Consider the following 24368-nt stretch of genomic DNA (forward strand, 5'->3'; position numbering starts at 1 on the left):
ATAGAAGTATTTAAAAAATCGCAAAAAAGAGGTGCAACACAAGGACTTCCCAGGAGGTCACCCATCCTAGTACTACTCTCGCCCAAGCACGCTTAACTGCGGAGTTCTGATGGGATCCGGTGCATTAGTGCTGGTATGATCGCACCTGATATTAAATGCGCTTTAATTGTATATATTTATTTCTTTCACTTATTAACGGCAGAACAAACACAATTAACGTTGAAATTTGTTTTCTCCTACTTTTTCCGATTCTTTTACGCCGGCTAACAGAAATGAATAGAAGTATTTAAAAAATCGCAAAAAAGAGGTGCAACACAAGGACTTCCCAGGAGGTCACCCATCCTAGTACTACTCTCGCCCAAGCACGCTTAACTGCGGAGTTCTGATGGGATCCGGTGCATTAGTGCTGGTATGATCGCACCTGATATTAAATGCGCTTTAATTGTATATATTTTATTTCTTTCACTTATTAACGGCAGAACAAACACAATTAACGTTGAAATATTTGTTTTCTCCTACTTTTTCCGATTCTTTTACGCCGGCTAACAGAAATGAATAGAAGTATTAAAAAATCGCAAAAAAGAGGTGCAACACAAGGACTTCCCAGGAGGTCACCCATCCTAGTACTACTCTCGCCCAAGCACGCTTAACTGCGGAGTTCTGATGGGATCCGGTGCATTAGTGCTGGTATGATCGCACCTGATATTAAATGCGCTTTAATTGTATATATTTTATTTCTTTCACTTATTAACGGCAGAACAAACACAATTAACGTTGAAATATTTGTTTTCTCCTACTTTTTCCGATTCTTTTACGCCGGCTAACAGAAATGAATAGAAGTATTTAAAAAATCGCAAAAAAGAGGTGCAACACAAGGACTTCCCAGGAGGTCACCCATCCTAGTACTACTCTCGCCCAAGCACGCTTAACTGCGGAGTTCTGATGGGATCCGGTGCATTAGTGCTGGTATGATCGCACCTGATATTAAATGCGCTTTAATTGTATATATTTTATTTCTTTCACTTATTAACGGCAGAACAAACACAATTAACGTTGAAATATTTGTTTTCTCCTACTTTTTCCGATTCTTTTACGCCGGCTAACAGAAATGAATAGAAGTATTTAAAAAATCGCAAAAAAGAGGTGCAACACAAGGACTTCCCAGGAGGTCACCCATCCTAGTACTACTCTCGCCCAAGCACGCTTAACTGCGGAGTTCTGATGGGATCCGGTGCATTAGTGCTGGTATGATCGCACCTGATATTAAATGCGCTTTAATTGTATATATTTTATTTCTTTCACTTATTAACGGCAGAACAAACACAATTAACGTTGAAATATTTGTTTTCTCCTACTTTTTCCGATTCTTTTACGCCGGCTAACAGAAATGAATAGAAGTATTTAAAAAATCGCAAAAAAGAGGTGCAACACAAGGACTTCCCAGGAGGTCACCCATCCTAGTACTACTCTCGCCCAAGCACGCTTAACTGCGGAGTTCTGATGGGATCCGGTGCATTAGTGCTGGTATGATCGCACCTGATATTAAATGCGCTTTAATTGTATATATTTTATTTCTTTCACTTATTAACGGCAGAACAAACACAATTAACGTTGAAATATTTGTTTCTCCTACTTTTTCCGATTCTTTTACGCCGGCTAACAGAAATGAATAGAAGTATTTAAAAAATCGCAAAAAAGAGGTGCAACACAAGGACTTCCCAGGAGGTCACCCATCCTAGTACTACTCTCGCCCAAGCACGCTTAACTGCGGAGTTCTGATGGGATCCGGTGCATTAGTGCTGGTATGATCGCACCTGATATTAAATGCGCTTTAATTGTATATATTTTATTTCTTTCACTTATTAACGGCAGAACAAACACAATTAACGTTGAAATATTTGTTTTCTCCTACTTTTTCCGATTCTTTTACGCCGGCTAACAGAAATGAATAGAAGTATTTAAAAAATCGCAAACAAGAGGTGCAACACAAGGACTTCCCAGGAGGTCACCCATCCTAGTACTACTCTCGCCCAAGCACGCTTAACTGCGGAGTTCTGATGGGATCCGGTGCATTAGTGCTGGTATGATCGCACCTGATATTAAATGCGCTTTAATTGTATATATTTATTTCTTTCACTTATTAACGGCAGAACAAACACAATTAACGTTGAATATTTGTTTTTCTCCTACTTTTTCCGATTCTTTTACGCCGGCTAACAGAAATGAATAGAAGTATTAAAAAATCGCAAAAAAGAGGTGCAACACAAGGACTTCCCAGGAGGTCACCCATCCTAGTACTACTCTCGCCCAAGCACGCTTAACTGCGGAGTTCTGATGGGATCCGGTGCATTAGTGCTGGTATGATCGCACCTGATATTAAATGCGCTTTAATTGTATATATATTTCTTTCACTTATTAACGGCAGAACAAACACAATTAACGTTGAAATATTTGTTTTCTCCTACTTTTTCCGATTCTTTTACGCCGGCTAACAGAAATGAATAGAAGTATTTAAAAAATCGCAAAAAAGAGGTGCAACACAAGGACTTCCCAGGAGGTCACCCATCCTAGTACTACTCTCGCCCAAGCACGCTTAACTGCGGAGTTCTGATGGGATCCGGTGCATTAGTGCTGGTATGATCGCACCTGATATTAAATGCGCTTTAATTGTATATATTTTATTTCTTTTTACTTATTAACGGCAGAACAAACACAATTAACGTTGAAATATTTGTTTTCTCCTACTTTTCCGATTCTTTTACGCCGGCTAACAGAAATGAATAGAAGTATTTAAAAAATCGCAAAAAAGAAAAAAAAAAAAAAAAAAAAAAAAAAAAAGGGTGCAACACAAGGACTTCCCAGGAGGTCACCCATCCTAGTACTACTCTCGCCCAAGCACGCTTAACTGCGGAGTTCTGATGGGATCCGGTGCATTAGTGCTGGTATGATCGCACCTGATATTAAATGCGCTTTAATTGTATATATTTTATTTCTTTCACTTATTAACGGCAGAACAAACACAATTAACGTTGAAATATTTGTTTTCTCCTACTTTTTCCGATTCTTTTACGCCGGCTAACAGAAATGAATAGAAGTATTTAAAAAATCGCAAAAAGAGGTGCAACACAAGGACTTCCCAGGAGGTCACCCATCCTAGTACTACTCTCGCCCAAGCACGCTTAACTGCGGAGTTCTGATGGGATCCGGTGCATTAGTGCTGGTATGATCGCACCTGATATTAAATGCGCGCTTTAATTGTATATATTTATTTCTTTCACTTATTAACGGCAGAACAAAACAATTAACGTTGAAATATTTGTTTTCTCCTACTTTTTCCGATTCTTTTACGCCGGCTAACAGAAATGAATAGAAGTATTTAAAAAATCGCAAAAAAGAGGTGCAACACAAGGACTTCCCAGGAGGTCACCCATCCTAGTACTACTCTCGCCCAAGCACGCTTAACTGCGGAGTTCTGATGGGATCCGGTGCATTAGTGCTGGTATGATCGCACCTGATATTAAATGCGCTTTAATTGTATATATTTTATTTCTTTCACTTATTAACGGCAGAACAAACACAATTAACGTTGAAATATTTGTTTTCTCCTACTTTTTCCGATTCTTTTACGCCGGCTAACAGAAATGAATAGAAGTATTTAAAAAATCGCAAAAAAGAGGTGCAACACAAGGACTTCCCAGGAGGTCACCCATCCTAGTACTACTCTCGCCCAAGCACGCTTAACTGCGGAGTTCTGATGGGATCCGGTGCATTAGTGCTGGTATGATCGCACCTGATATTAAATGCGCTTTAATTGTATATATTTTATTTCTTTCACTTATTAACGGCAGAACAAACACAATTAACGTTGAAATATTTGTTTTCTCCTACTTTTTCCGATTCTTTTACGCCGGCTAACAGAAATGAATAGAAGTATTTAAAAAATCGCAAAAAAGAGGTGCAACACAAGGACTTCCCAGGAGGTCACCCATCCTAGTACTACTCTCGCCCAAGCACGCTTAACTGCGGAGTTCTGATGGGATCCGGTGCATTAGTGCTGGTATGATCGCACCTGATATTAAATGCGCTTTAATTGTATATATTTTATTTCTTTCACTTATTAACGGCAGAACAAACACAATTAACGTTGAAATATTTGTTTTCTCCTACTTTTTCCGATTCTTTTACGCCGGCTAACAGAAATGAATAGAAGTATTTAAAAAATCGCAAAAAAGAGGTGCAACACAAGGACTTCCCAGGAGGTCACCCATCCTAGTACTACTCTCGCCCAAGCACGCTTAACTGCGGAGTTCTGATGGGATCCGGTGCATTAGTGCTGGTATGATCGCACCTGATATTAAATGCGCTTTAATTGTATATATTTTATTTCTTTCACTTATTAACGGCAGAACAAACACAATTAACGTTGAAATATTTGTTTTCTCCTACTTTTTCCGATTCTTTTACGCCGGCTAACAGAAATGAATAGAAGTATTTAAAAAATCGCAAAAAAGAGGTGCAACACAAGGACTTCCCAGGAGGTCACCCATCCTAGTACTACTCTCGCCCAAGCACGCTTAACTGCGGAGTTCTGATGGGATCCTGTGCATTAGTGCTGGTATGATCGCACCTGATATTAAATGCGCTTTAATTGTATATATTTTATTTCTTTCACTTATTAACGGCAGAACAAACACAATTAACGTTGAAATATTTGTTTTCTCCTACTTTTTCCGATTCTTTTACGCCGGCTAACAGAAATGAATAGAAGTATTTAAAAAATCGCAAAAAAGAGGTGCAACACAAGGACTTCCCAGGAGGTCACCCATCCTAGTACTACTCTCGCCCAAGCACGCTTAACTGCGGAGTTCTGATGGGATCCGGTGCATTAGTGCTGGTATGATCGCACCTGATATTAAATGCGCTTTAATTATATATTTTATTTCTTTCACTTATTAACGGCAGAACAAACACACAATAACGTTGAAATATTTGTTTTCTCCTACTTTTTCCGATTCTTTTACGCCGGCTAACAGAAATGAATAGAAGTATTTAAAAAATCGCAAAAAGAGGGTGCAACACAAGGACTTCCCAGGAGGTCACCCATCCTAGTACTACTCTCGCCCAAGCACGCTTAACTGCGGAGTTCTGATGGGATCCGGTGCATTAGTGCTGGTATGATCGCACCTGATATTAAATGCGCTTTAATTGTATATATTTATTTCTTTCACTTATTAACGGCAGAACAAACACAATTAACGTTGAAATATTTGTTTTCTCCTACTTTTTCCGATTCTTTTACGCCGGCTAACAGAAATGAATAGAAGTATTTAAAAAATCGCAAAAAAGAGGTGCAACACAAGGACTTCCCAGGAGGTCACCCATCCTAGTACTACTCTCGCCCAAGCACGCTTAACTGCGGAGTTCTGATGGGATCCGGTGCATTAGTGCTGGTATGATCGCACCTGATATTAAATGCGCTTTAATTGTATATATTTTATTTCTTTCACTTATTAACGGCAGAACAAACACAATTAACGTTGAAATATTTGTTTTCTCCTACTTTTTCCGATTCTTTTACGCCGGCTAACAGAAATGAATAGAAGTATTTAAAAAATCGCAAAAAAGAGGTGCAACACAAGGACTTCCCAGGAGGTCACCCATCCTAGTACTACTCTCGCCCAAGCACGCTTAACTGCGGAGTTCTGATGGGATCCGGTGCATTAGTGCTGGTATGATCGCACCTGATATTAAATGCGCTTTAATTGTATATATTTTATTTCTTTCACTTATTAACGGCAGAACAAACACAATTAACGTTGAAATATTTGTTTTCTCCTACTTTTTCCGATTCTTTTACGCCGGCTAACAGAAATGAATAGAAGTATTTAAAAAATCGCAAAAAAGAGGTGCAACACAAGGACTTCCCAGGAGGTCACCCATCCTAGTACTACTCTCGCCCAAGCACGCTTAACTGCGGAGTTCTGATGGGATCCGGTGCATTAGTGCTGGTATGATCGCACCTGATATTAAATGCGCTTTAATTGTATATATTTTATTTCTTTCACTTATTAACGGCAGAACAAACACAATTAACGTTGAAATATTTGTTTTCTCCTACTTTTTCCGATTCTTTACGCCGGCTAACAGAAATGAATAGAAGTATTTAAAAAATCGCAAAAAAGAGGTGCAACACAAGGACTTCCCAGGAGGTCACCCATCCTAGTACTACTCTCGCCCAAGCACGCTTAACTGCGGAGTTCTGATGGGATCCGGTGCATTAGTGCTGGTATGATCGCACCTGATATTAAATGCGCTTTAATTGTATATATTTTTTCTTTCACTTATTAACGGCAGAACAAACACAATTAACGTTGAAATATTTGTTTTCTCCTACTTTTTCCGATTCTTTTACGCCGGCTAACAGAAATGAATAGAAGTATTTAAAAATCGCAAAAAAGAGGTGCAACACAAGGACTTCCCAGGAGGTCACCCATCCTAGTACTACTCTCGCCCAAGCACGCTTAACTGCGGAGTTCTGATGGGATCCGGTGCATTAGTGCTGGTATGATCGCACCTGATATTAAATGCGCTTTAATTGTATATTTTATTTCTTTCACTTATTAACGGCAGAACAAACACAATTAACGTTGAAATATTTGTTTTCTCCTACTTTTTCCGATTCTTTTACGCCGGCTAACAGAAATGAATAGAAGTATTTAAAAAATCGCAAAAAAGAGGTGCAACACAAGGACTTCCCAGGAGGTCACCCATCCTAGTACTACTCTCGCCCAAGCACGCTTAACTGCGGAGTTCTGATGGGATCCGGTGCATTAGTGCTGGTATGATCGCACCTGATATTAAATGCGCTTTAATTGTATATATTTTATTTCTTTCACTTATTTTAGTGCTGGTATGATCGCACCTGATATTAAATGCGCTTTAATTGTATATATTTTATTTCTTTCACTTATTAACGGCAGAACAAACACAATTAACGTTGAAATATTTGTTTTCTCCTACTTTTTCCGATTCTTTTACGCCGGCTAACAGAAATGAATAGAAGTATTTAAAAAATCGCAAAAAAGAGGTGCAACACAAGGACTTCCCAGGAGGTCACCCATCCTAGTACTACTCTCGCCCAAGCACGCTTAACTGCGGAGTTCTGATGGGATCCGGTGCATTAGTGCTGGTATGATCGCACCTGATATTAAATGCGCTTTAATTGTATATATTTTATTTCTTTCACTTATTAACGGCAGAACAAACACAATTAACGTTGAAATATTTGTTTTCTCCTACTTTTTCCGATTCTTTTACGCCGGCTAACAGAAATGAATAGAAGTATTTAAAAAATCGCAAAAAAGAGGTGCAACACAAGGACTTCCCAGGAGGTCACCCATCCTAGTACTACTCTCGCCCAAGCACGCTTAACTGCGGAGTTCTGATGGGATCCGGTGCATTAGTGCTGGTATGATCGCACCTGATATTAAATGCGCTTTAATTGTATATATTTTTCTTTCACTTATTAACGGCAGAACAAACACAATTAACGTTGAAATATTTGTTTTCTCCTACTTTTTCCGATTCTTTTACGCCGGCTAACAGAAATGAATAGAAGTATTTAAAAAATCGCCATAAGAAAAAAAAAGAGGTGCAACACAAGGACTTCCCAGGAGGTCACCCATCCTAGTACTACTCTCGCCCAAGCACGCTTAACTGCGGAGTTCTGATGGGATCCGGTGCATTAGTGCTGGTATGATCGCACCTGATATTAAATGCGCTTTAATTGTATATATTTTATTTCTTTCACTTATTAACGGCAGAACAAACACAATTAACGTTGAAATATTTGTTTTCTCCTACTTTTTCCGATTCTTTTACGCCGGCTAACAGAAATGAATAGAAGTATTTAAAAAATCGCAAAAAAGAGGTGCAACACAAGGACTTCCCAGGAGGTCACCCATCCTAGTACTACTCTCGCCCAAGCACGCTTAACTGCGGAGTTCTGATGGGATCCGGTGCATTAGTGCTGGTATGATCGCACCTGATATTAAATGCGCTTTAATTGTATATATTTTATTCCTTTCACTTATTAAGGCAGAAAAACGCAAAAAAGAGGTGCAACACAAGGACTTCCCAGGAGGTCACCCATCCTAGTACTACTCTCGCCCAAGCACGCTTAACTGCGGAGTTCTGATGGGATCCGGTGCATTAGTGCTGGTATGATCGCACCTGATATTAAATGCGCTTTAATTGTATATATTTTATTTCTTTCACTTATTAACGGCAGAACAAACACAATTAACGTTGAAATATTTGTTTTCTCCTACTTTTTCCGATTCTTTTACGCCGGCTAACAGAAATGAATAGAAGTATTTAAAAAATCGCAAAAAAGAGGTGCAACACAAGGACTTCCCAGGAGGTCACCCATCCTAGTACTACTCTCGCCCAAGCACGCTTAACTGCGGAGTTCTGATGGGATCCGGTGCATTAGTGCTGGTATGATCGCACCTGATATTAAATGCGCTTTAATTGTATATATTTTATTTCTTTCACTTATTAACGGCAGAACAAACACAATTAACGTTGAAATATTTGTTTTCTCCTACTTTTTCCGATTCTTTTACGCCGGCTAACAGAAATGAATAGAAGTATTTAAAAAATCGCAAAAAAGAGGTGCAACACAAGGACTTCCCAGGAGGTCACCCATCCTAGTACTACTCTCGCCCAAGCACGCTTAACTGCGGAGTTCTGATGGGATCCGGTGCATTAGTGCTGGTATGATCGCACCTGATATTAAATGCGCTTTAATTGTATATATTTATTTCTTTCACTTATTAACGGCAGAACAAACACAATTAACGTTGAAATATTTGTTTTCTCCTACTTTTTCCGATTCTTTTACGCCGGCTAACAGAAATGAATAGAAGTATTTAAAAAATCGCAAAAAAGAGGTGCAACACAAGGACTTCCCAGGAGGTCACCCATCCTAGTACTACTCTCGCCCAAGCACGCTTAACTGCGGAGTTCTGATGGGATCCGGTGCATTAGTGCTGGTATGATCGCACCTGATATTAAATGCGCTTTAATTGTATATATTTTATTTCTTTCACTTATTAACGGCAGAACAAACACAATTAACGTTGAAATATTTGTTTCTCCTACTTTTTCCGATTCTTTTACGCCGGCTAACAGAAATGAATAGAAGTATTTAAAAATCGCAAAAAAGAGGTGCAACACAAGGACTTCCCAGGAGGTCACCCATCCTAGTACTACTCTCGCCCAAGCACGCTTAACTGCGGAGTTCTGATGGGATCCGGTGCATTAGTGCTGGTATGATCGCACCTGATATTAAATGCGCTTTAATTGTATATATTTTATTTCTTTCACTTATTAACGGCAGAACAAACACAATTAACGTTGAAATATTTGTTTTCTCCTACTTTTTCCGATTCTTTTACGCCGGCTAACAGAAATGAATAGAAGTATTTAAAAAATCGCAAAAAAGAGGTGCAACACAAGGACTTCCCAGGAGGTCACCCATCCTAGTACTACTCGCGCCCAAGCACGCTTAACTGCGGAGTTCTGATGGGATCCGGTGCATTAGTGCTGGTATGATCGCACCTGATATTAAATGCGCTTTAATTGTATATATTTATTTGCCCAAGCACGCTTAACTGCGGAGTTCTGATGGGATCCGGTGCATTAGTGCTGGTTATATATTTTATTTCTTTCACTTATTAACGGCAGAACAAACACAATTAACGTTGAAATATTGTTTTCTCCTACTTTTTCCGATTCTTTTACGCCGGCTAACAGAAATGAATAGAAGTATTTAAAAAATCGCAAAAAAGAGGTGCAACACAAGGACTTCCCAGGAGGTCACCCATCCTAGTACTACTCTCGCCCAAGCACGCTTAACTGCGGAGTTCTGATGGGATCCGGTGCATTAGTGCTGGTATGATCGCACCTGATATTAAATGCGCTTTAATTGTATATATTTTATTTCTTTCACTTATTAACGGCAGAACAAAAAAAAAGAGGTGCAACACAAGGACTTCCCAGGAGGTCACCCATCCTAGTACTACTCTCGCCCAAGCACGCTTAACTGCGGAGTTCTGATGGGATCCGGTGCATTAGTGCTGGTATGATCGCACCTGATATTAAATGCGCTTTAATTGTATATATTTTATTTCTTTCACTTATTAACGGCAGAACAAACACAATTAACGTTGAAATATTTGTTTTCTCTACTTTTTCCGATTCTTTTACGCCGGCTAACAGAAATGAATAGAAGTATTTAAAAAATCGCAAAAAAGAGGTGCAACACAAGGACTTCCCAGGAGGTCACCCATCCTAGTACTACTCTCGCCCAAGCACGCTTAACTGCGGAGTTCTGATGGGATCCGGTGCATTAGTGCTGGTATGATCGCACCTGATATTAAATGCGCTTTAATTGTATATATTTATTTCTTTCACTTATTAACGGCAGAACAAACACAATTAACGTTGAAATATTTGTTTTCTCCTACTTTTTCCGATTCTTTTACGCCGGCTAACAGAAATGAATAGAAGTATTTAAAAAATCGCAAAAAAGAGGTGCAACACAAGGACTTCCCAGGAGGTCACCCATCCTAGTACTACTCTCGCCCAAGCACGCTTAACTGCGGAGTTCTGATGGGATCCGGTGCATTAGTGCTGGTATGATCGCACCTGATATTAAATGCGCTTTAATTGTATATATTTTATTTCTTTCACTTATTAACGGCAGAACAAACACAATTAACGTTGAAATATTTGTTTTCTCCTACTTTTTCCGATTCTTTTACGCCGGCTAACAGAAATGAATAGAAGTATTTAAAAAATCGCAAAAAAGAGGTGCAACACAAGGACTTCCCAGGAGGTCACCCATCCTAGTACTACTCTCGCCCAAGCACGCTTAACTGCGGAGTTCTGATGGGATCCGGTGCATTAGTGCTGGTATGATCGCACCTGATATTAAATGCGCTTTAATTGTATATATTTTATTTCTTTCACTTATTAACGGCAGAACAAACACAATTAACGTTGAAATATTTGTTTTCTCCTACTTTTTTCGATTCTTTTACGCCGGCTAACAGAGTATGATCGCACCTGATATTAAATGCGCTTTAATTGTATATATTTTATTTTATTCTTTCACTTATTAACGGCAGAACAAACACAATTAACGTTGAAATATTTGTTTTCTCCTACTTTTTCCGATTCTTTTACGCCGGCTAACAGAAATGAATAGAAGTATCTGATATTAAATGCGCTTTAATTGTATATATTTTATTTCTTTCACTTATTAACGGCAGAACAAACACAATTAACGTTGAAATATTTGTTTCTCCTACTTTTTCCGATTCTTACAAGGACTTCCCAGGAGGTCACCCATCCTAGTACTACTCTCGCCCAAGCACGCTTAACTGCGGAGTTCTGATGGGATCCGGTGCATTAGTGCTGGTATGATCGCACCTGATATTAAATGCGCTTTAATTGTATATATTTATTTCTTTCACTTATTAACGGCAGAACAAACACAATTAACGTTGAAATATTTGTTTTCTCCTACTTTTTCCGATTCTTTTACGCCGGCTCACCCATCCTAGTACTACTCTCGCCCAAGCACGCTTAACTGCGGAGTTCTGATGGGATCCGGTGCATTAGTGCTGGTATGATCGCACCTGATATTAAATGCGCTTTAATTGTATATATTTTATTTCTTTCACTTATTAACGGCAGAACAAACACAATTAACGTTGAAATATTTGTTTTCTCCTACTTTTTCCGATTCTTTTACGCCGGCTAACAGAAATGAATAGAAGTATTTAAAAAATCGCAAAAAAGAGGTGCAACACAAGGACTTCCCAGGAGGTCACCCATCCTAGTACTACTCTCGCCCAAGCACGCTTAACTGCGGAGTTCTGATGGGATCCGGTGCATTAGTGCTGGTATGATCGCACCTGATATTAAATGCGCTTTAATTGTATATATTTTATTTCTTTCACTTATTAACGGCAGAACAAACACAATTAACGTTGAAATATTTGTTTTCTCCTACTTTTTCCGATTCTTTTACGCCGGCTAACAGAAATGAATAGAAGTATTTAAAAATCGCAAAAAAGAGGTGCAACACAAGGACTTCCCAGGAGGTCACCCATCCTAGTACTACTCTCGCCCAAGCACGCTTAACTGCGGAGTTCTGATGGGATCCGGTGCATTAGTGCTGGTATGATCGCACCTGATATTAAATGCGCTTTAATTGTATATATTATTTCTTTCACTTATTAACGGCAGAACAAACACAATTAACGTTGAAATATTTGTTTTCTCCTACTTTTTCCGATTCTTTTACGCCGGCTAACAGAAATGAATAGAAGTATTTAAAAAATCGCAAATTTTTCCGATTCTTTTACGCCGGCTAACAGAAATGAATAGAAGTATTTAAAAAATCGCAAAAAAGAGATGCAACACAAGGACTTCCCAGGAGGTCACCCATCCTAGTACTACTCTCGCCCAAGCACGCTTAACTGCGGAGTTCCCAGGAGGTCACCCATCCTAGTACTACTCTCGCCCAAGCACGCTTAACTGCGGAGTTCTGATGGGATCCGGTGCATTAGTGCTGGTATGATCGCACCTGATATTAAATGCGCTTTAATTGTATATATTTTATTTCTTTCACTTATTAACGGCAGAACAAACACAATTAACGTTGAAATATTTGTTTTCTCCTACTTTTTCCGATTCTTTTACGCCGGCTAACAGAAATGAATAGAAGTATTTAAAAAATCGCAAAAAAGAGGTGCAACACAAGGACTTCCCAGGAGGTCACCCATCCTAGTACTACTCTCGCCCAAGCACGCTTAACTGCGGAGTTCTGATGGGATCCGGTGCATTAGTGCTGGTATGATCACACCTGATTAAATGCGCTTTAATTGTATATATTTTATTTCTTTCACTTATTAACGGCAGAACAAACACAATTAACGTTGAAATATTTTTCTCCTACTTTTTCCGATTCTTTTACGCCGGCTAACAGAAATGAATAGAAGTATTTAAAAAATCGCAAAAAAGAGGTGCAACACAAGGACTTCCCAGGAGGTCACCCATCCTAGTACTACTCTCGCCCAAGCACGCTTAACTGCGGAGTTCTGATGGGATCCGGTGCATTAGTGCTGGTATGATCGCACCTGATATTAAATGCGCTTTAATTGTATATATTATTTCTTTCACTTATTAACGGCAGAACAAACACAATTAACGTTGAAATATTTGTTTTCTCCTACTTTTTCCGATTCTTTTACGCCGGCTAACAGAAATGAATAGAAGTATTTAAAAAATCGCAAAAAAGAGGTGCAACACAAGGACTTCCCAGGAGGTCACCCATCCTAGTACTACTCTCGCCCAAGCACGCTTAACTGCGGAGTTCTGATGGGATCCGGTGCATTAGTGCTGGTATGATCGCACCTGATATTAAATGCGCTTTAATTGTATATATTTTATTTCTTTCACTTATTAACGGCAGAACAAACACAATTAACGTTGAAATATTTTTTTCTCCTACTTTTTCCGATTCTTTTACGCCGGCTAACAGAAATGAATAGAAGTATTTAAAAAATCGCAAAAAAGAGGTGCAACACAAGGACTTCCCAGGAGGTCACCCATCCTAGTACTACTCTCGCCCAAGCACGCTTAACTGCGGAGTTCTGATGGGATCCGTGCATTAGTGCTGGTATGATCGCACCTGATATAAATGCGCTTTAATTGTATATATTTTATTTCTTTCACTTATTAACGGCAGAACAAACACAATTAACGTTGAAATATTTGTTTTCTCCTACTTTTTCCGATTCTTTTACGCCGGCTAACAGAAATGAATAGAAGTATTTAAAAATCGCAAAAAAGAGGTGCAACACAAGGACTTCCCAGGAGGTCACCCATCCTAGTACTACTCGCCCAAGCACGCTTAACTGCGGAGTTCTGATGGGAACTCTCGCCCAAGCACGCTTAACTGCGGAGTTCTGATGGGATCCGGTGCATTAGTGCTGGTATGATCGCACCTGATATTAAATGCGCTTTAATTGTATATATTTTATTTCTTTCACTTATTAACGGCAGAACAAACACAATTAACGTTGAAATATTTGTTTTCTCCTACTTTTTTTTTTTGTGCCAATGTAAATATTATTTTTTAAATTCATAAAATTGCCAATTATATTTTCCATTTTACGCCGATTCTTTTACGCCGGCTAACAGAAATGAATAGAAGTATTTAAAAAATCGCAAAAAAGAGGTGCAACACAAGGACTTCCCAGGAGGTCACCCATCCTAGTACTACTCTCGCCCAAGCACGCTTAACTGCGGAGTTCTGATGGGATCCGGTGCATTAGTGCTGGTATGATCGCACCTGATATTAAATGCGCTTTAATTGTATATATTTTATTTCTTTCACTTATTAACGGCAGAACAAACACAATTAACGTTGAAATATTTGTTTTCTCCTACTTTTTCCGATTCTTTTACGCGGCTAACAGAAATGAATAGAAGTATTTAAAAAATCGCAAAAAAGAGGTGCAACACAAGGACTTCCCAGGAGGTCACCCATCCTAGTACTACTCTCGCCCAGCAGCACGCTTAACTGCGGAGTTCTGATGGGATCCGGTGCATTAGTGCTGGTATGATCGCACCTGATATAAATGCGCTTTAATTGTATATATTTTATTTCTTTCACTTATTAACGGCAGAACAAACACAATTAACGTTGAAATATTTGTTTTCTCCTACTTTTTCCGATTCTTTTACGCCGGCTAACAGAAATGAATAGAAGTATTTAAAAAATCGCAAAAAAGAGGTGCAACACAAGGACTTCCCAGGAGGTCACCCATCCTAGTACTACTCTCGCCCAAGCACGCTTAACTGCGGAGTTCTGATGGGATCCGGTGCATTAGTGCTGGTATGATCGCACCTGATATTAAATGCGCTTTAATGTATATATTTTATTTCTTTCACTTATTAACGGCAGAACAAACACAATTAACGTTGAAATATTTGTTTTCTCCTACTTTTTCGATTCTTTTACGCCGGCTAACAGAAATGAATAGAAGTATTTAAAAAATCGCAAAAAAGAGGTGCAACACAAGGACTTCCCAGGAGGTCACCCATCCTAGTACTACTCTCGCCCAAGCACGCTTAACTGCGGAGTTCTGATGGGATCCGGTGCATTAGTGCTGGTATGATCGCACCTGATATTAAATGCGCTTTAATTGTATATATTTTATTTCTTTCACTTATTAACGGCAGAACAAACACAATTAACGTTGAAATATTTGTTTTCTCCTACTTTTTCCGATTCTTTTACGCCGGCTAACAGAAATGAATAGAAGTATTAAAAAATCGCAAAAAAGAGGTGCAACACAAGGACTTCCCAGGAGGTCACCCATCCTAGTACTACTCTCGCCCATATGATCGCACCTGATATTAAATGCGCTTTAATTGTATATTTTATTTCTTTCACTTATTAACGGCAGAACAAACACAATTAACGTTGAAATATTGTTTTCTCCTACTTTTTCCGATTCTTTTACGCCGGCTAACAGAAATGAATAGAAGTATTTAAAAAATCGCAAAAAAGAGGTGCAACACAAGGACTTCCCAGGAGGTCACCCATCCTAGTACTACTCTCGCCCAAGCACGCTTAACTGCGGAGTTCTGATGGGATCCGGGCATTAGTGCTGGTATGATCGCACCTGATATTAAATGCGCTTTAATTGTATATATTTTATTTCTTTCACTTATTAACGGCAGAACAAACACAATTAACGTTGAAATATTTGTTTTCTCCTACTTTTTCCGATTCTTTTACGCCGGCTAACAGAAATGAATAGAAGTATTTAAAAAATCGCAAAAAAAGGTGCAACACAAGGACTTCCCAGGAGGTCACCCATCCTAGTACTACTCTCGCCCAAGCACGCTTAACTGCGGAGTTCTGATGGGATCCGGTGCATTAGTGCTGGTATGATCGCACCTGATATAAATGCGCTTTAATTGTATATATTTTATTTCTTTCACTTATTAACGGCAGAACAACACAATTAACGTTGAAATATTTGTTTTCTCCTACTTTTTCCGATTCTTTTACGCCGGCTAACAGAAATGAATAGAAGTATTTAAAAAATCGCAAAAAAGAGGTGCAACACAAGGACTTCCCAGGAGGTCACCCATCCTAGTACTACTCTCGCCCAAGCACGCTTAACTGCGGAGTTCTGATGGGATCCGGTGCATTAGTGCTGGTATGATCGCACCTGATATTAAATGCGCTTTAATTGTATATATTTTATTTCTTTCACTTATTAACGGCAGAACAAACACAATTAACGTTGAAATATTTGTTTTCTCCTACTTTTTCCGATTCTTTTACGCCGGCTAACAGAAATGAATAGAAGTATTTAAAAAATCGCAAAAAAGAGGTGCAACACAAGGACTTCCAGGAGGTCACCCATCCTAGTACTACTCTCGCCCAAGCACGCTTAACTGCGGAGTTCTGATGGGATCCGGTGCATTAGTGCTGGTATGATCGCACCTGATATTAAATGCGCTTAATTGTATATTTATTTCTTTCACTTATTAACGGCAGAACAAACACAATTAACGTTGAAATATGTTTTCTCCTACTTTTCCGATTCTTTTACGCCGGCTAACAGAAATGAATAGAATACTACTCTCACTCTCTACTCTACATCCTCATCTCAACTTCCTCCTCTCCTCTCTCGTCTCACTCTCGCCCAAGCACGCTTAACTGCGGAGTTCTGATGGGATCCGGTGCATTAGTGCTGGTATGATCGCACCTGATATTAAATGCGCTTTAATTGTATATATTTTATTTCTTTCACTTATTAACGGCAGAACAAACACAATTAACGTTGAAATATTTGTTTTCTCCTACTTTTCCGATTCTTTTACGCCGGCTAACAGAAATGAATAGAAGTATTAAAAAATCGCAAAAAAGAGGTGCAACACAAGGACTTCCCAGGAGGTCACCCATCCTAGTACTACTCTCATCTACTTCCGCCCTCTCGCGACGCCACCATTCTCAAAGCCCAAGCACGCTTAACTGCGGAGTTCTGATGGGATCCGGTGCATTAGTGCTGGTATGATCGCACCTGATAAAATGCGCTTTAATTGTATATATTTTATTTCTTTCACTTATTAACGGCAGAACAAACACAATTAACGTTGAAATATTTGTTTTCTCCTACTTTTTCCGATTCTTTTACGCCGGCTAACAGAAATGAATAGAAGTATTAAAAAATCGCAAAAAAGAGGTGCAACACAAGGACTTCCCAGGAGGTCACCCATCCTAGTACTACTCTCGCCCAAGCACGCTTAACTGCGGAGTTCTGATGGGATCCGGTGCATTAGTGCTGGTATGATCGCACCTGATATTAAATGCGCTTTAATTGTATATATTTTATTTCTTTCACTTATTAACGGCAGAACAAACACAATTAACGTTGAAATATTTGTTTTCTCCTACTTTTTCCGATTCTTTTACGCCGGCTAACAGAAATGAATAGAAGTATTTAAAAAATCGCAAAAAAGAGGTGCAACACAAGGACTTCCCAGGAGGTCACCCATCCTAGTACTACTCTCGCCCAAGCACGCTTAACTGCGGAGTTCTGATGGGATCCGGTGCATTAGTGCTGGTATGATCGCACCTGATATTAAATGCGCTTTAATTGTATATATTTTATTTCTTTCACTTATTAACGGCAGAACAAACACAATTAACGTTGAAATATTTGTTTTCTCCTACTTTTTCCGATTCTTTTACGCCGGCTAACAGAAATGAATAGAAGTATTAAAAAATCGCAAAAAAGAGGTGCAACACAAGGACTTCCCAGGAGGTCACCCATCCTAGTACTACTCTCGCCCAAGCACGCTTAACTGCGGAGTTCTGATGGGATCCGGTGCATTAGTGCTGGTATGATCGCACCTGATATTAAATGCGCTTTAATTGTATATATTTTATTTCTTTCACTTATTAACGGCAGAACAAACACAATTAACGTTGAAATATTTGTTTTCTCCTACTTTTTCCGATTCTTTTACGCCGGCTAACAGAAATGAATAGAAGTATTTAAAAAATCGCAAAAAAGAGGTGCAACACAGCCCAAGCACGCTTAACTGCGGAGTTCTGATGGGATCCGGTGCATTAGTGCTGGTATGATCGCACCTGATATTAAATGCGCTTTAATTGTATATATTTTATTTCTTTCACTTATTAACGGCAAAACAAACATAATTAACGCTGAAATGCTTGTCTTCTCCTACTTTTTCCGACTCTTTTACGCCGATTAACAGAAATAAATAGAAGTATTTAAAAAATCGCAAAAAAGAGGTGCAACACAAGGACTTCCCAGGAGGATCCCAGGAGGTCACCATCCTAGTACTACTCTCGCCCAAGCACGCTTAACTGCGGAGTTCTGATGGGATCCGGTGCATTAGTGCTGGTATGATCGCACCTGATATTAAATGCGCTTTAATTGTATATATTTATTTCTTTCACTTATTAACGGCAGAACAAACACAATTAACGTTGAAATATTTGTTTTCTCCTACTTTTTCCGATTCTTTACGCGGCTAACAGAAATGAATAGAAGTATTTAAAAAATCGCAAAAAAGAGGTGCAACACAAGGACTTCCCAGGAGGTCACCCATCCTAGTACTACTCGCGCCCAAGCACGCTTAACTGCGGAGTTCTGATGGGATCGGTGCATTAGAGTGCTGGTATGATCGCACCTGATATAAATGCGCTTTAATTGTATATATTTTATTTCTTTCACATTAACGGCAGAACAAACACAATTAACGTTGAAATATTGTGTTTCTCCTATTTCCGATTCTTTTACGCCGGCTAACAGAAATGAATAGAAGTATTTAAAAAATCGCAAAAAAGAGGTGCAACACAAGGACTTCCCAGGAGGTCACCCATCCTAGTACTACTCTCGCCCAAGCACGCTTAACTGCGGAGTTCTGATGGGATCCGGTGCATTAGTGCTGGTATGATCGCACCTGATATTAAATGCGCTTTAATTGTATATATTTATTTCTTTCACTTATTAACGGCAGAACAAACACAATTAACGTTGAAATATTTGTTTTCTCCTACTTTTTCCGATTCTTTTACGCCGGCTAACAGAAATGAATAGAAGTATTTAAAAAATCGCAAAAAAGAGGTGCAACACAAGGACTTCCCAGGAGGTCACCCATCCTAGTACTACTCTCGCCCAAGCACGCTTAACTGCGGAGTTCTGATGGGATCCGGTGCATTAGTGCTGGTATGATCGCACCTGATATTAAATGCGCTTTAATTGTATATATTTTATTTCTTTCACTTATTAACGGCAGAACAAACACAATTAACGTTGAAATATTTGTTTTCTCCTACTTTTTCCGATTCTTTTACGCCGGCTAACAGAAAAGAATAGAAGTATTTAAAAAATCGCAAAAAAGAGGTGCAACACAAGGACTTCCCAGGAGGTCACCCATCCTAGTACTACTCTCGCCCAAGCACGCTTAACTGCGGAGTTCTGATGGGATCCGGTGCATTAGTGCTGGTATGATCGCACCTGATATTAAATGCGCTTTAATTGTATATATTTTATTTCTTTCACTTATTAACGGCAGAACAAACACAATTAACGTTGAAATATTTGTTTTCTCCTACTTTTTCCGATTCTTTTACGCCGGCTAACAGAAATGAATAGAAGTATTTAAAAAATCGCAAAAAAGAGGTGCAACACAAGGACTTCCCAGGAGGTCACCCATCCTAGTACTACTCTCGCCCAAGCACGCTTAACTGCGGAGTTCTGATGGGATCCGGTGCATTAGTGCTGGTATGATCGCACCTGATATTAATGCGCTTTAATTGTATATATTTTATTTCTTTCACTTATTAACGGCAGAACAAACACATTAACGTTGAAATATTTGTTTTCTCCTACTTTTTCCGATTCTTTTACGCCGGCTAACAGAAATGAATAGAAGTATTTAAAAAATCGCAAAAAAGAGGTGCAACACAAGGACTTCCCAGGAGGTCACCCATCCTAGTACTACTCTCGCCAAGCACGCTTAACTGCGGAGTTCTGATGGGATCCGGTGCATTAGTGCTGGTATGATCGCACCTGATATTAAATGCGCTTTAATTGTATATATTTTATTTCTTTCACTTATTAACGGCAGAACAAACACAATTAACGTTGAAATATGTTTTCTCCTACTTTTCCGATTCTTTTACGCCGGCGCAAAAAAGAGGTGCAACACAAGGACTTCCCAGGAGGTCACCATCCTAGTACTACTCTCGCCCAAGCACGCTTAACTGCGGAGTTCTGATGGATCCGGTGCATTAGTGCTGGTATGATCGCACCTGATATTAAATGCGCTTTAATTGTATATATTTTATTTCTTTCACTTATTAACGGGGGGAGAGGTGATAGAAAAAAAAAAAAAAAAAAAAAAACAGAACAAACACAATTACGTTGAAATATTTGTTTTCTCCTACTTTTTCCGATTCTTTTACGCGGCTAACAGAAATGAATAGAAGTATTTAAAAAATCGCAAAAAAGAGGTGCAACACAAGGACTTCCCAGGAGGTCACCCATCCTAGTACTACTCTCGCCCAAGCACGCTTAACTGCGGAGTTCTGATGGGATCCGGTGCATTAGTGCTGTATGATCGCACCTGATATTAAATGCGCTTTAATTGTATATATTTTATTTCTTTCACTTATTAACGGCAGAACAAACACAATTAACGTTGAAATATTTGTTTCTCCTACTTTTTCGATTCTTTTACGCCGGCTAACAGAAATGAATAGAAGTACCCAAGCACGCTTAACTGCGGAGTTCTGATGGGATCCGGTGCATTAGTGCTGGTATGATCGCACCTGATATTAAATGCGCTTTAATTGTATATATTTTATTTCTTTCACTTATTAACGGCAGAACAAACACAATTAACGTTGAAATATTTGTTTTCTCCTACTTTTTCCGATTCTTTTACGCCGGCTAACAGAAATGAATAGAAGTATTTAAAAAATCGCAAAAAAGAGGTGCAACACAAGGACTTCCCAGGAGGTCACCCATCCTAGTACTACTCCGCCCAAGCACGCTTAACTGCGGAGTTCTGATGGGATCCGGTGCATTAGTGCTGGTATGATCGCACCTGATATTAAATGCGCTTTAATTGTATATATTTATTTCTTTCACTTATTAACGGCAGAACAAACACAATTAACGTTGTGAAATATTGTTTTCTCCCTCGTTGTTCGTTTTTTGTTGTTTTTTTTGTTGGTTACTTTTCCGATTCTTTTACGCGGCTAACAGAATGAATAGAAATATTTAAAAAATCGCAAAAAAGAGGTGCAACACAAGGACTTCCCAGGAGGTCACCCATCCTAGTACTACTCTCGCCCAAGCACGCTTAACTGCGGAGTTCTGATGGGATCCGGTGCATTAGTGCTGGTATGATCGCACCTGATATTAAATGCGCTTTAATTGTATATATTTTATTTCTTTCACTTATTAACGGCAGAACACACACAATTAACGTTGAAATATTTGTTTTCTCCTACTTTTCCGATTCTTTTACGCCGGCTAACAGAAATGAATAGAAGTATTTAAAAAATCGCAAAAAAGAGGTTCAACACAAGGACTTCCCAGGAGGTCACCCATCCTAGTACTACTCTCGCCCAAGCACGCTTAACTGCGGAGTTCTGATGGGATCCGGTGCATTAGTGCTGGTATGATCGCACCTGATATTAAATGCGCTTTAATTGTATATATTTTATTTCTTTCACTTATTAACGGCAAACAGAACAAACCAATTAACGTTGAAATATTTGTTTTCTCCTTTTTCCGATTCTTTTACGCCGGCTAACAGAAATGAATAGAAGTATTAAAAAATCGCAAAAAAGAGGTGCAACACAAGGACTTCCCAGGAGGTCACCCATCCTAGTACTACTCTCGCCCAAGCACGCTTAACTGCGGAGTTCTGATGGGATCCGGTGCATTAGTGCTGGTATGATCGCACCTGATATTAAATGCGCTTTAATTGTATATATTTTATTTCTTCTTCACTTATTAACGGCAGAACAAACACAATTAACGTTGAAATATTTGTTTTCTCCTACTTTTTCCGATTCTTTACGCCGGCTAACAGAAATGAATAAAGTATTTAAAAAATCGCAAAAAAGAGGTGCAACACAAGGACTTCCCAGGAGGTCACCCATCCTAGTACTACTCTCGCCCAAGCACGCTTAACTGCGGAGTTCTGATGGGATCCGGTGCATTAGTGCTGGTATGATCGCACCTGATATTAAATGCGCTTTAATTGTATATATTTATTTCTTTCACTTATTAACGGCAGAACAAACACAATTAACGTTGAAATATTTGTTTTTCCTACTTTTTCCGATTCTTTTACGCCGGCTAGAACAAATGAATAGAAGTATTTAAAAAATCGCAAAAAAAGAGGTGCAACACAAGGACTTCCCAGGAGGTCACCCATCCTAGTACTACTCTCGCCCAAGCACGCTTAACTGCGGAGTTCTGATGGGATCCGGTGCATTAGTGCTGGTATGATCGCACCTGATATTAAATGCGCTTTAATTGTATATATTTTATTTCTTTCACTTATTAACGGCAGAACAAACACAATTAACGTTGAAATATTTGTTTTCTCCTACTTTTTCCGATTCTTTTACGCCGGCTAACAGAAATGAATAGAAGTATTTAAAAAATCGCAAAAAAGAGGTGCAACACAAGGACTTCCCAGGAGGTCACCCATCCTAGTACTACTCTCGCCCAAGCACGCTTAACTGCGGAGTTCTGATGGGATCCGGTGCATTAGTGCTGGTATGATCGCACCTGATATTAAATGCGCTTTAATTGTATATATTTTATTTCTTTCACTTATTAACGGCAGAACAAACACAATTAACGTTGAAATATTTGTTCTCCTACTTTTTCCGATTTTTTACGCCGGCTAACAGAAATGAATAGAAGTATTTAAAAAATCGCAAAAAAGAGTTGCAACACAAGGACTTCCCAGGAGGTCACCCATCCTAGTACTACTCTCGCCCAAGCACGCTTAACTGCGGAGTTCTGATGGGATCCGGTGCATTAGTGCTGGTATGATCGCACCTGATATAAATGCGCTTTAATTATATATTTTATTTCTTTCACTTATAACGCAGAACAACACTAACTTGAAATATAATTATTAACGGCAGAACAACACAATAACGTTGAAATATTTTTTCTCCTACTTTTTCCGATTCTTTTACGCCGGCTACAGAAATGAATAGAAGTATTTAAAAAATCGCAAAAAAGAGGTGCAACACAAGGACTTCCCAGGAGGGTCACCCATCCTAGTACTACTCTCGCCCAAGCACGCTTAACTGCGGAGTTCTGATGGGATCCGGTGCATTAGTGCTGGTATGATCGCACCTGATATAAATGCGCTTTAATTGTATATATTTTATTTCTTTCACTTATTAACGGCAGAACAAACACAATTAACGTTGAAATATTTGTTTTCTCCTACTTTTCCGATTCTTTTACGCCGGCTAACAGAAATGAATAGAAGTATTTAAAAAATCGCAAAAAAGAGGTGCAACACAAGGACTTCCCAGGAGGTCACCCATCCTAGTACTACTCTCGCCCAAGCACGCTTAACTGCGGAGTTCTGATGGGATCCGGTGCATAGTGCTGGTATGATCGCACCTGATATTAAATGCGCTTTAATTGTATATATTTTATTTCTTTCACTTATTAACGGCAGAACAAACACAATTAACGTTGAAATATTTGTTTTCTCCTACTTTTTCCGATTCTTTACGCCGGCTAACAAAATGAATAGAAGTATTTAAAAAATCGCAAAAAAGAGGTGCAACACAAGGACTTCCAGGAGGTCACCCATCCTAGTACTACTCTCGCCCAAGCACGCTTAACTGCGGAGTTCTGATGGGATCCGGTGCATTAGTGCTGGTATGATCGCACCTGATATTAAATGCGCTTTAATTGTAATTATTTTATTTCTTTCACTTATTAACGGCAGAACAAACACAATTAACGTTGAAATATTTGTTTTCTCCTACTTTTTCCGATTCTTTACGCCGGCTAACAGAAATGAATAGAAGTATTTAAAAAATCGCAAAAAAAAGAGGTGCAACACAAGGACTTCCCAGGAGGTCACCCATCCTAGTACTACTCTCGCCCAAGCACGCTAACTGCGGAGTTCTGATGGGATCCGGTGCATTAGTGCTGGTATGATCGCACCTGATA

General features: G+C 39.1%; 78 non-coding genes and 5 pseudogenes across 78 annotated transcripts; all 83 read right to left on the minus strand.

Moving 5' to 3' along the window:
• Window positions 1-28: 28 nt before the first annotated feature.
• LOC127116815 (5S ribosomal RNA) lies at window positions 29-147 on the minus strand. Its single transcript, XR_007801599.1, has one exon. It is a non-coding gene; the product is annotated as a 5S ribosomal RNA (ribosomal RNA).
• A 157-nt stretch (window positions 148-304) lies between these two features.
• On the minus strand, window positions 305-423 carry LOC127116816 (5S ribosomal RNA). The gene has a single exon (XR_007801600.1). It is a non-coding gene; the product is annotated as a 5S ribosomal RNA (ribosomal RNA).
• Window positions 424-582: 159 nt separating this feature from the next.
• On the minus strand, window positions 583-701 carry LOC127116817 (5S ribosomal RNA). Its single transcript, XR_007801601.1, has one exon. It is a non-coding gene; the product is annotated as a 5S ribosomal RNA (ribosomal RNA).
• Window positions 702-861: 160 nt separating this feature from the next.
• Window positions 862-980, minus strand: LOC127116819 (5S ribosomal RNA). Its single transcript, XR_007801603.1, has one exon. It is a non-coding gene; the product is annotated as a 5S ribosomal RNA (ribosomal RNA).
• A 160-nt stretch (window positions 981-1140) lies between these two features.
• Window positions 1141-1259, minus strand: LOC127116820 (5S ribosomal RNA). The gene has a single exon (XR_007801604.1). It is a non-coding gene; the product is annotated as a 5S ribosomal RNA (ribosomal RNA).
• A 160-nt stretch (window positions 1260-1419) lies between these two features.
• Window positions 1420-1538, minus strand: LOC127116821 (5S ribosomal RNA). Its single transcript, XR_007801605.1, has one exon. It is a non-coding gene; the product is annotated as a 5S ribosomal RNA (ribosomal RNA).
• Window positions 1539-1697: 159 nt separating this feature from the next.
• LOC127116822 (5S ribosomal RNA) lies at window positions 1698-1816 on the minus strand. The gene has a single exon (XR_007801606.1). It is a non-coding gene; the product is annotated as a 5S ribosomal RNA (ribosomal RNA).
• A 160-nt stretch (window positions 1817-1976) lies between these two features.
• On the minus strand, window positions 1977-2095 carry LOC127116823 (5S ribosomal RNA). The gene has a single exon (XR_007801607.1). It is a non-coding gene; the product is annotated as a 5S ribosomal RNA (ribosomal RNA).
• A 158-nt stretch (window positions 2096-2253) lies between these two features.
• On the minus strand, window positions 2254-2372 carry LOC127116824 (5S ribosomal RNA). The gene has a single exon (XR_007801608.1). It is a non-coding gene; the product is annotated as a 5S ribosomal RNA (ribosomal RNA).
• A 157-nt stretch (window positions 2373-2529) lies between these two features.
• Window positions 2530-2648, minus strand: LOC127116826 (5S ribosomal RNA). The gene has a single exon (XR_007801609.1). It is a non-coding gene; the product is annotated as a 5S ribosomal RNA (ribosomal RNA).
• Window positions 2649-2837: 189 nt separating this feature from the next.
• LOC127116894 (5S ribosomal RNA) lies at window positions 2838-2956 on the minus strand. The gene has a single exon (XR_007801675.1). It is a non-coding gene; the product is annotated as a 5S ribosomal RNA (ribosomal RNA).
• Window positions 2957-3115: 159 nt separating this feature from the next.
• Window positions 3116-3234, minus strand: LOC127116827 (5S ribosomal RNA). The gene has a single exon (XR_007801610.1). It is a non-coding gene; the product is annotated as a 5S ribosomal RNA (ribosomal RNA).
• Window positions 3235-3394: 160 nt separating this feature from the next.
• Window positions 3395-3513, minus strand: LOC127116828 (5S ribosomal RNA). The gene has a single exon (XR_007801611.1). It is a non-coding gene; the product is annotated as a 5S ribosomal RNA (ribosomal RNA).
• Window positions 3514-3673: 160 nt separating this feature from the next.
• On the minus strand, window positions 3674-3792 carry LOC127116829 (5S ribosomal RNA). The gene has a single exon (XR_007801612.1). It is a non-coding gene; the product is annotated as a 5S ribosomal RNA (ribosomal RNA).
• Window positions 3793-3952: 160 nt separating this feature from the next.
• LOC127116831 (5S ribosomal RNA) lies at window positions 3953-4071 on the minus strand. The gene has a single exon (XR_007801614.1). It is a non-coding gene; the product is annotated as a 5S ribosomal RNA (ribosomal RNA).
• A 160-nt stretch (window positions 4072-4231) lies between these two features.
• On the minus strand, window positions 4232-4350 carry LOC127116832 (5S ribosomal RNA). Its single transcript, XR_007801615.1, has one exon. It is a non-coding gene; the product is annotated as a 5S ribosomal RNA (ribosomal RNA).
• Window positions 4351-4510: 160 nt separating this feature from the next.
• LOC127116904 (5S ribosomal RNA) lies at window positions 4511-4629 on the minus strand. Its single transcript, XR_007801684.1, has one exon. It is a non-coding gene; the product is annotated as a 5S ribosomal RNA (ribosomal RNA).
• A 160-nt stretch (window positions 4630-4789) lies between these two features.
• Window positions 4790-4908, minus strand: LOC127116833 (5S ribosomal RNA). The gene has a single exon (XR_007801616.1). It is a non-coding gene; the product is annotated as a 5S ribosomal RNA (ribosomal RNA).
• Window positions 4909-5067: 159 nt separating this feature from the next.
• LOC127116896 (5S ribosomal RNA) lies at window positions 5068-5186 on the minus strand. Its single transcript, XR_007801676.1, has one exon. It is a non-coding gene; the product is annotated as a 5S ribosomal RNA (ribosomal RNA).
• Window positions 5187-5345: 159 nt separating this feature from the next.
• On the minus strand, window positions 5346-5464 carry LOC127116834 (5S ribosomal RNA). The gene has a single exon (XR_007801617.1). It is a non-coding gene; the product is annotated as a 5S ribosomal RNA (ribosomal RNA).
• Window positions 5465-5624: 160 nt separating this feature from the next.
• LOC127116835 (5S ribosomal RNA) lies at window positions 5625-5743 on the minus strand. The gene has a single exon (XR_007801618.1). It is a non-coding gene; the product is annotated as a 5S ribosomal RNA (ribosomal RNA).
• A 160-nt stretch (window positions 5744-5903) lies between these two features.
• LOC127116837 (5S ribosomal RNA) lies at window positions 5904-6022 on the minus strand. The gene has a single exon (XR_007801620.1). It is a non-coding gene; the product is annotated as a 5S ribosomal RNA (ribosomal RNA).
• Window positions 6023-6181: 159 nt separating this feature from the next.
• LOC127116838 (5S ribosomal RNA) lies at window positions 6182-6300 on the minus strand. The gene has a single exon (XR_007801621.1). It is a non-coding gene; the product is annotated as a 5S ribosomal RNA (ribosomal RNA).
• Window positions 6301-6457: 157 nt separating this feature from the next.
• On the minus strand, window positions 6458-6576 carry LOC127116839 (5S ribosomal RNA). Its single transcript, XR_007801622.1, has one exon. It is a non-coding gene; the product is annotated as a 5S ribosomal RNA (ribosomal RNA).
• A 158-nt stretch (window positions 6577-6734) lies between these two features.
• Window positions 6735-6853, minus strand: LOC127116840 (5S ribosomal RNA). Its single transcript, XR_007801623.1, has one exon. It is a non-coding gene; the product is annotated as a 5S ribosomal RNA (ribosomal RNA).
• A 231-nt stretch (window positions 6854-7084) lies between these two features.
• LOC127116842 (5S ribosomal RNA) lies at window positions 7085-7203 on the minus strand. Its single transcript, XR_007801624.1, has one exon. It is a non-coding gene; the product is annotated as a 5S ribosomal RNA (ribosomal RNA).
• Window positions 7204-7363: 160 nt separating this feature from the next.
• LOC127116844 (5S ribosomal RNA) lies at window positions 7364-7482 on the minus strand. Its single transcript, XR_007801626.1, has one exon. It is a non-coding gene; the product is annotated as a 5S ribosomal RNA (ribosomal RNA).
• Window positions 7483-7648: 166 nt separating this feature from the next.
• On the minus strand, window positions 7649-7767 carry LOC127116845 (5S ribosomal RNA). The gene has a single exon (XR_007801627.1). It is a non-coding gene; the product is annotated as a 5S ribosomal RNA (ribosomal RNA).
• A 160-nt stretch (window positions 7768-7927) lies between these two features.
• LOC127116846 (5S ribosomal RNA) lies at window positions 7928-8046 on the minus strand. Its single transcript, XR_007801628.1, has one exon. It is a non-coding gene; the product is annotated as a 5S ribosomal RNA (ribosomal RNA).
• Window positions 8047-8115: 69 nt separating this feature from the next.
• Window positions 8116-8234, minus strand: LOC127116847 (5S ribosomal RNA). The gene has a single exon (XR_007801630.1). It is a non-coding gene; the product is annotated as a 5S ribosomal RNA (ribosomal RNA).
• A 160-nt stretch (window positions 8235-8394) lies between these two features.
• LOC127116848 (5S ribosomal RNA) lies at window positions 8395-8513 on the minus strand. The gene has a single exon (XR_007801631.1). It is a non-coding gene; the product is annotated as a 5S ribosomal RNA (ribosomal RNA).
• A 160-nt stretch (window positions 8514-8673) lies between these two features.
• On the minus strand, window positions 8674-8792 carry LOC127116849 (5S ribosomal RNA). Its single transcript, XR_007801632.1, has one exon. It is a non-coding gene; the product is annotated as a 5S ribosomal RNA (ribosomal RNA).
• Window positions 8793-8951: 159 nt separating this feature from the next.
• Window positions 8952-9070, minus strand: LOC127116850 (5S ribosomal RNA). The gene has a single exon (XR_007801633.1). It is a non-coding gene; the product is annotated as a 5S ribosomal RNA (ribosomal RNA).
• A 158-nt stretch (window positions 9071-9228) lies between these two features.
• Window positions 9229-9347, minus strand: LOC127116851 (5S ribosomal RNA). The gene has a single exon (XR_007801634.1). It is a non-coding gene; the product is annotated as a 5S ribosomal RNA (ribosomal RNA).
• Window positions 9348-9507: 160 nt separating this feature from the next.
• On the minus strand, window positions 9508-9626 carry LOC127116889 (5S ribosomal RNA). Its single transcript, XR_007801670.1, has one exon. It is a non-coding gene; the product is annotated as a 5S ribosomal RNA (ribosomal RNA).
• Window positions 9627-9853: 227 nt separating this feature from the next.
• LOC127116853 (5S ribosomal RNA) lies at window positions 9854-9972 on the minus strand. The gene has a single exon (XR_007801635.1). It is a non-coding gene; the product is annotated as a 5S ribosomal RNA (ribosomal RNA).
• A 68-nt stretch (window positions 9973-10040) lies between these two features.
• LOC127116854 (5S ribosomal RNA) lies at window positions 10041-10159 on the minus strand. The gene has a single exon (XR_007801636.1). It is a non-coding gene; the product is annotated as a 5S ribosomal RNA (ribosomal RNA).
• A 159-nt stretch (window positions 10160-10318) lies between these two features.
• LOC127116856 (5S ribosomal RNA) lies at window positions 10319-10437 on the minus strand. Its single transcript, XR_007801638.1, has one exon. It is a non-coding gene; the product is annotated as a 5S ribosomal RNA (ribosomal RNA).
• A 159-nt stretch (window positions 10438-10596) lies between these two features.
• On the minus strand, window positions 10597-10715 carry LOC127116857 (5S ribosomal RNA). The gene has a single exon (XR_007801639.1). It is a non-coding gene; the product is annotated as a 5S ribosomal RNA (ribosomal RNA).
• Window positions 10716-10875: 160 nt separating this feature from the next.
• On the minus strand, window positions 10876-10994 carry LOC127116858 (5S ribosomal RNA). The gene has a single exon (XR_007801641.1). It is a non-coding gene; the product is annotated as a 5S ribosomal RNA (ribosomal RNA).
• Window positions 10995-11381: 387 nt separating this feature from the next.
• LOC127116950 (5S ribosomal RNA) lies at window positions 11382-11498 on the minus strand. Its single transcript, XR_007801725.1, has one exon. It is a non-coding gene; the product is annotated as a 5S ribosomal RNA (ribosomal RNA).
• A 372-nt stretch (window positions 11499-11870) lies between these two features.
• On the minus strand, window positions 11871-11989 carry LOC127116859 (5S ribosomal RNA). Its single transcript, XR_007801642.1, has one exon. It is a non-coding gene; the product is annotated as a 5S ribosomal RNA (ribosomal RNA).
• A 159-nt stretch (window positions 11990-12148) lies between these two features.
• On the minus strand, window positions 12149-12267 carry LOC127116860 (5S ribosomal RNA). Its single transcript, XR_007801643.1, has one exon. It is a non-coding gene; the product is annotated as a 5S ribosomal RNA (ribosomal RNA).
• A 289-nt stretch (window positions 12268-12556) lies between these two features.
• On the minus strand, window positions 12557-12654 carry LOC127116961 (uncharacterized; annotated as a pseudogene).
• Window positions 12655-12823: 169 nt separating this feature from the next.
• On the minus strand, window positions 12824-12942 carry LOC127116892 (5S ribosomal RNA). The gene has a single exon (XR_007801673.1). It is a non-coding gene; the product is annotated as a 5S ribosomal RNA (ribosomal RNA).
• A 155-nt stretch (window positions 12943-13097) lies between these two features.
• On the minus strand, window positions 13098-13216 carry LOC127116861 (5S ribosomal RNA). Its single transcript, XR_007801644.1, has one exon. It is a non-coding gene; the product is annotated as a 5S ribosomal RNA (ribosomal RNA).
• A 158-nt stretch (window positions 13217-13374) lies between these two features.
• On the minus strand, window positions 13375-13493 carry LOC127116862 (5S ribosomal RNA). Its single transcript, XR_007801645.1, has one exon. It is a non-coding gene; the product is annotated as a 5S ribosomal RNA (ribosomal RNA).
• A 159-nt stretch (window positions 13494-13652) lies between these two features.
• LOC127116922 (5S ribosomal RNA) lies at window positions 13653-13770 on the minus strand. The gene has a single exon (XR_007801701.1). It is a non-coding gene; the product is annotated as a 5S ribosomal RNA (ribosomal RNA).
• A 158-nt stretch (window positions 13771-13928) lies between these two features.
• On the minus strand, window positions 13929-14086 carry LOC127116948 (uncharacterized; annotated as a pseudogene).
• A 228-nt stretch (window positions 14087-14314) lies between these two features.
• Window positions 14315-14433, minus strand: LOC127116864 (5S ribosomal RNA). Its single transcript, XR_007801646.1, has one exon. It is a non-coding gene; the product is annotated as a 5S ribosomal RNA (ribosomal RNA).
• A 159-nt stretch (window positions 14434-14592) lies between these two features.
• On the minus strand, window positions 14593-14713 carry LOC127116924 (5S ribosomal RNA). The gene has a single exon (XR_007801703.1). It is a non-coding gene; the product is annotated as a 5S ribosomal RNA (ribosomal RNA).
• Window positions 14714-14872: 159 nt separating this feature from the next.
• LOC127116865 (5S ribosomal RNA) lies at window positions 14873-14991 on the minus strand. Its single transcript, XR_007801647.1, has one exon. It is a non-coding gene; the product is annotated as a 5S ribosomal RNA (ribosomal RNA).
• Window positions 14992-15149: 158 nt separating this feature from the next.
• On the minus strand, window positions 15150-15268 carry LOC127116866 (5S ribosomal RNA). The gene has a single exon (XR_007801648.1). It is a non-coding gene; the product is annotated as a 5S ribosomal RNA (ribosomal RNA).
• Window positions 15269-15654: 386 nt separating this feature from the next.
• On the minus strand, window positions 15655-15772 carry LOC127116923 (5S ribosomal RNA). The gene has a single exon (XR_007801702.1). It is a non-coding gene; the product is annotated as a 5S ribosomal RNA (ribosomal RNA).
• Window positions 15773-15931: 159 nt separating this feature from the next.
• On the minus strand, window positions 15932-16050 carry LOC127116888 (5S ribosomal RNA). The gene has a single exon (XR_007801669.1). It is a non-coding gene; the product is annotated as a 5S ribosomal RNA (ribosomal RNA).
• A 158-nt stretch (window positions 16051-16208) lies between these two features.
• Window positions 16209-16327, minus strand: LOC127116868 (5S ribosomal RNA). Its single transcript, XR_007801650.1, has one exon. It is a non-coding gene; the product is annotated as a 5S ribosomal RNA (ribosomal RNA).
• A 160-nt stretch (window positions 16328-16487) lies between these two features.
• On the minus strand, window positions 16488-16605 carry LOC127116912 (5S ribosomal RNA). Its single transcript, XR_007801692.1, has one exon. It is a non-coding gene; the product is annotated as a 5S ribosomal RNA (ribosomal RNA).
• Window positions 16606-17028: 423 nt separating this feature from the next.
• LOC127116965 (uncharacterized) lies at window positions 17029-17185 on the minus strand (annotated as a pseudogene).
• A 157-nt stretch (window positions 17186-17342) lies between these two features.
• On the minus strand, window positions 17343-17461 carry LOC127116869 (5S ribosomal RNA). The gene has a single exon (XR_007801651.1). It is a non-coding gene; the product is annotated as a 5S ribosomal RNA (ribosomal RNA).
• Window positions 17462-17621: 160 nt separating this feature from the next.
• On the minus strand, window positions 17622-17740 carry LOC127116870 (5S ribosomal RNA). Its single transcript, XR_007801652.1, has one exon. It is a non-coding gene; the product is annotated as a 5S ribosomal RNA (ribosomal RNA).
• Window positions 17741-17899: 159 nt separating this feature from the next.
• Window positions 17900-18018, minus strand: LOC127116871 (5S ribosomal RNA). Its single transcript, XR_007801653.1, has one exon. It is a non-coding gene; the product is annotated as a 5S ribosomal RNA (ribosomal RNA).
• A 160-nt stretch (window positions 18019-18178) lies between these two features.
• On the minus strand, window positions 18179-18258 carry LOC127116967 (uncharacterized; annotated as a pseudogene).
• Window positions 18259-18418: 160 nt separating this feature from the next.
• Window positions 18419-18547, minus strand: LOC127116942 (uncharacterized; annotated as a pseudogene).
• A 157-nt stretch (window positions 18548-18704) lies between these two features.
• LOC127116946 (5S ribosomal RNA) lies at window positions 18705-18824 on the minus strand. Its single transcript, XR_007801722.1, has one exon. It is a non-coding gene; the product is annotated as a 5S ribosomal RNA (ribosomal RNA).
• Window positions 18825-18978: 154 nt separating this feature from the next.
• LOC127116872 (5S ribosomal RNA) lies at window positions 18979-19097 on the minus strand. Its single transcript, XR_007801654.1, has one exon. It is a non-coding gene; the product is annotated as a 5S ribosomal RNA (ribosomal RNA).
• Window positions 19098-19256: 159 nt separating this feature from the next.
• On the minus strand, window positions 19257-19375 carry LOC127116873 (5S ribosomal RNA). The gene has a single exon (XR_007801655.1). It is a non-coding gene; the product is annotated as a 5S ribosomal RNA (ribosomal RNA).
• A 160-nt stretch (window positions 19376-19535) lies between these two features.
• LOC127116874 (5S ribosomal RNA) lies at window positions 19536-19654 on the minus strand. The gene has a single exon (XR_007801656.1). It is a non-coding gene; the product is annotated as a 5S ribosomal RNA (ribosomal RNA).
• Window positions 19655-19814: 160 nt separating this feature from the next.
• Window positions 19815-19933, minus strand: LOC127116875 (5S ribosomal RNA). Its single transcript, XR_007801657.1, has one exon. It is a non-coding gene; the product is annotated as a 5S ribosomal RNA (ribosomal RNA).
• A 158-nt stretch (window positions 19934-20091) lies between these two features.
• LOC127116928 (5S ribosomal RNA) lies at window positions 20092-20209 on the minus strand. The gene has a single exon (XR_007801707.1). It is a non-coding gene; the product is annotated as a 5S ribosomal RNA (ribosomal RNA).
• A 125-nt stretch (window positions 20210-20334) lies between these two features.
• Window positions 20335-20451, minus strand: LOC127116944 (5S ribosomal RNA). Its single transcript, XR_007801720.1, has one exon. It is a non-coding gene; the product is annotated as a 5S ribosomal RNA (ribosomal RNA).
• A 196-nt stretch (window positions 20452-20647) lies between these two features.
• Window positions 20648-20765, minus strand: LOC127116932 (5S ribosomal RNA). The gene has a single exon (XR_007801711.1). It is a non-coding gene; the product is annotated as a 5S ribosomal RNA (ribosomal RNA).
• A 365-nt stretch (window positions 20766-21130) lies between these two features.
• LOC127116916 (5S ribosomal RNA) lies at window positions 21131-21248 on the minus strand. Its single transcript, XR_007801696.1, has one exon. It is a non-coding gene; the product is annotated as a 5S ribosomal RNA (ribosomal RNA).
• A 192-nt stretch (window positions 21249-21440) lies between these two features.
• On the minus strand, window positions 21441-21559 carry LOC127116876 (5S ribosomal RNA). Its single transcript, XR_007801658.1, has one exon. It is a non-coding gene; the product is annotated as a 5S ribosomal RNA (ribosomal RNA).
• A 159-nt stretch (window positions 21560-21718) lies between these two features.
• Window positions 21719-21837, minus strand: LOC127116911 (5S ribosomal RNA). Its single transcript, XR_007801691.1, has one exon. It is a non-coding gene; the product is annotated as a 5S ribosomal RNA (ribosomal RNA).
• Window positions 21838-21996: 159 nt separating this feature from the next.
• On the minus strand, window positions 21997-22115 carry LOC127116877 (5S ribosomal RNA). Its single transcript, XR_007801659.1, has one exon. It is a non-coding gene; the product is annotated as a 5S ribosomal RNA (ribosomal RNA).
• A 160-nt stretch (window positions 22116-22275) lies between these two features.
• On the minus strand, window positions 22276-22394 carry LOC127116880 (5S ribosomal RNA). The gene has a single exon (XR_007801661.1). It is a non-coding gene; the product is annotated as a 5S ribosomal RNA (ribosomal RNA).
• Window positions 22395-22553: 159 nt separating this feature from the next.
• LOC127116881 (5S ribosomal RNA) lies at window positions 22554-22672 on the minus strand. The gene has a single exon (XR_007801662.1). It is a non-coding gene; the product is annotated as a 5S ribosomal RNA (ribosomal RNA).
• A 160-nt stretch (window positions 22673-22832) lies between these two features.
• LOC127116882 (5S ribosomal RNA) lies at window positions 22833-22951 on the minus strand. The gene has a single exon (XR_007801663.1). It is a non-coding gene; the product is annotated as a 5S ribosomal RNA (ribosomal RNA).
• Window positions 22952-23108: 157 nt separating this feature from the next.
• Window positions 23109-23227, minus strand: LOC127116897 (5S ribosomal RNA). Its single transcript, XR_007801677.1, has one exon. It is a non-coding gene; the product is annotated as a 5S ribosomal RNA (ribosomal RNA).
• Window positions 23228-23413: 186 nt separating this feature from the next.
• LOC127116909 (5S ribosomal RNA) lies at window positions 23414-23533 on the minus strand. The gene has a single exon (XR_007801689.1). It is a non-coding gene; the product is annotated as a 5S ribosomal RNA (ribosomal RNA).
• Window positions 23534-23691: 158 nt separating this feature from the next.
• LOC127116915 (5S ribosomal RNA) lies at window positions 23692-23809 on the minus strand. The gene has a single exon (XR_007801695.1). It is a non-coding gene; the product is annotated as a 5S ribosomal RNA (ribosomal RNA).
• Window positions 23810-23967: 158 nt separating this feature from the next.
• On the minus strand, window positions 23968-24085 carry LOC127116914 (5S ribosomal RNA). The gene has a single exon (XR_007801694.1). It is a non-coding gene; the product is annotated as a 5S ribosomal RNA (ribosomal RNA).
• Window positions 24086-24246: 161 nt separating this feature from the next.
• On the minus strand, window positions 24247-24364 carry LOC127116930 (5S ribosomal RNA). The gene has a single exon (XR_007801709.1). It is a non-coding gene; the product is annotated as a 5S ribosomal RNA (ribosomal RNA).
• Between the last annotated feature and the right edge of the window lie 4 nt (window positions 24365-24368).

This window comes from Lathyrus oleraceus, chromosome 1, assembly GCF_024323335.1.
Source record: "Lathyrus oleraceus cultivar Zhongwan6 chromosome 1, CAAS_Psat_ZW6_1.0, whole genome shotgun sequence".
Taxonomy (NCBI): Eukaryota; Viridiplantae; Streptophyta; class Magnoliopsida; order Fabales; family Fabaceae; genus Lathyrus; species Lathyrus oleraceus.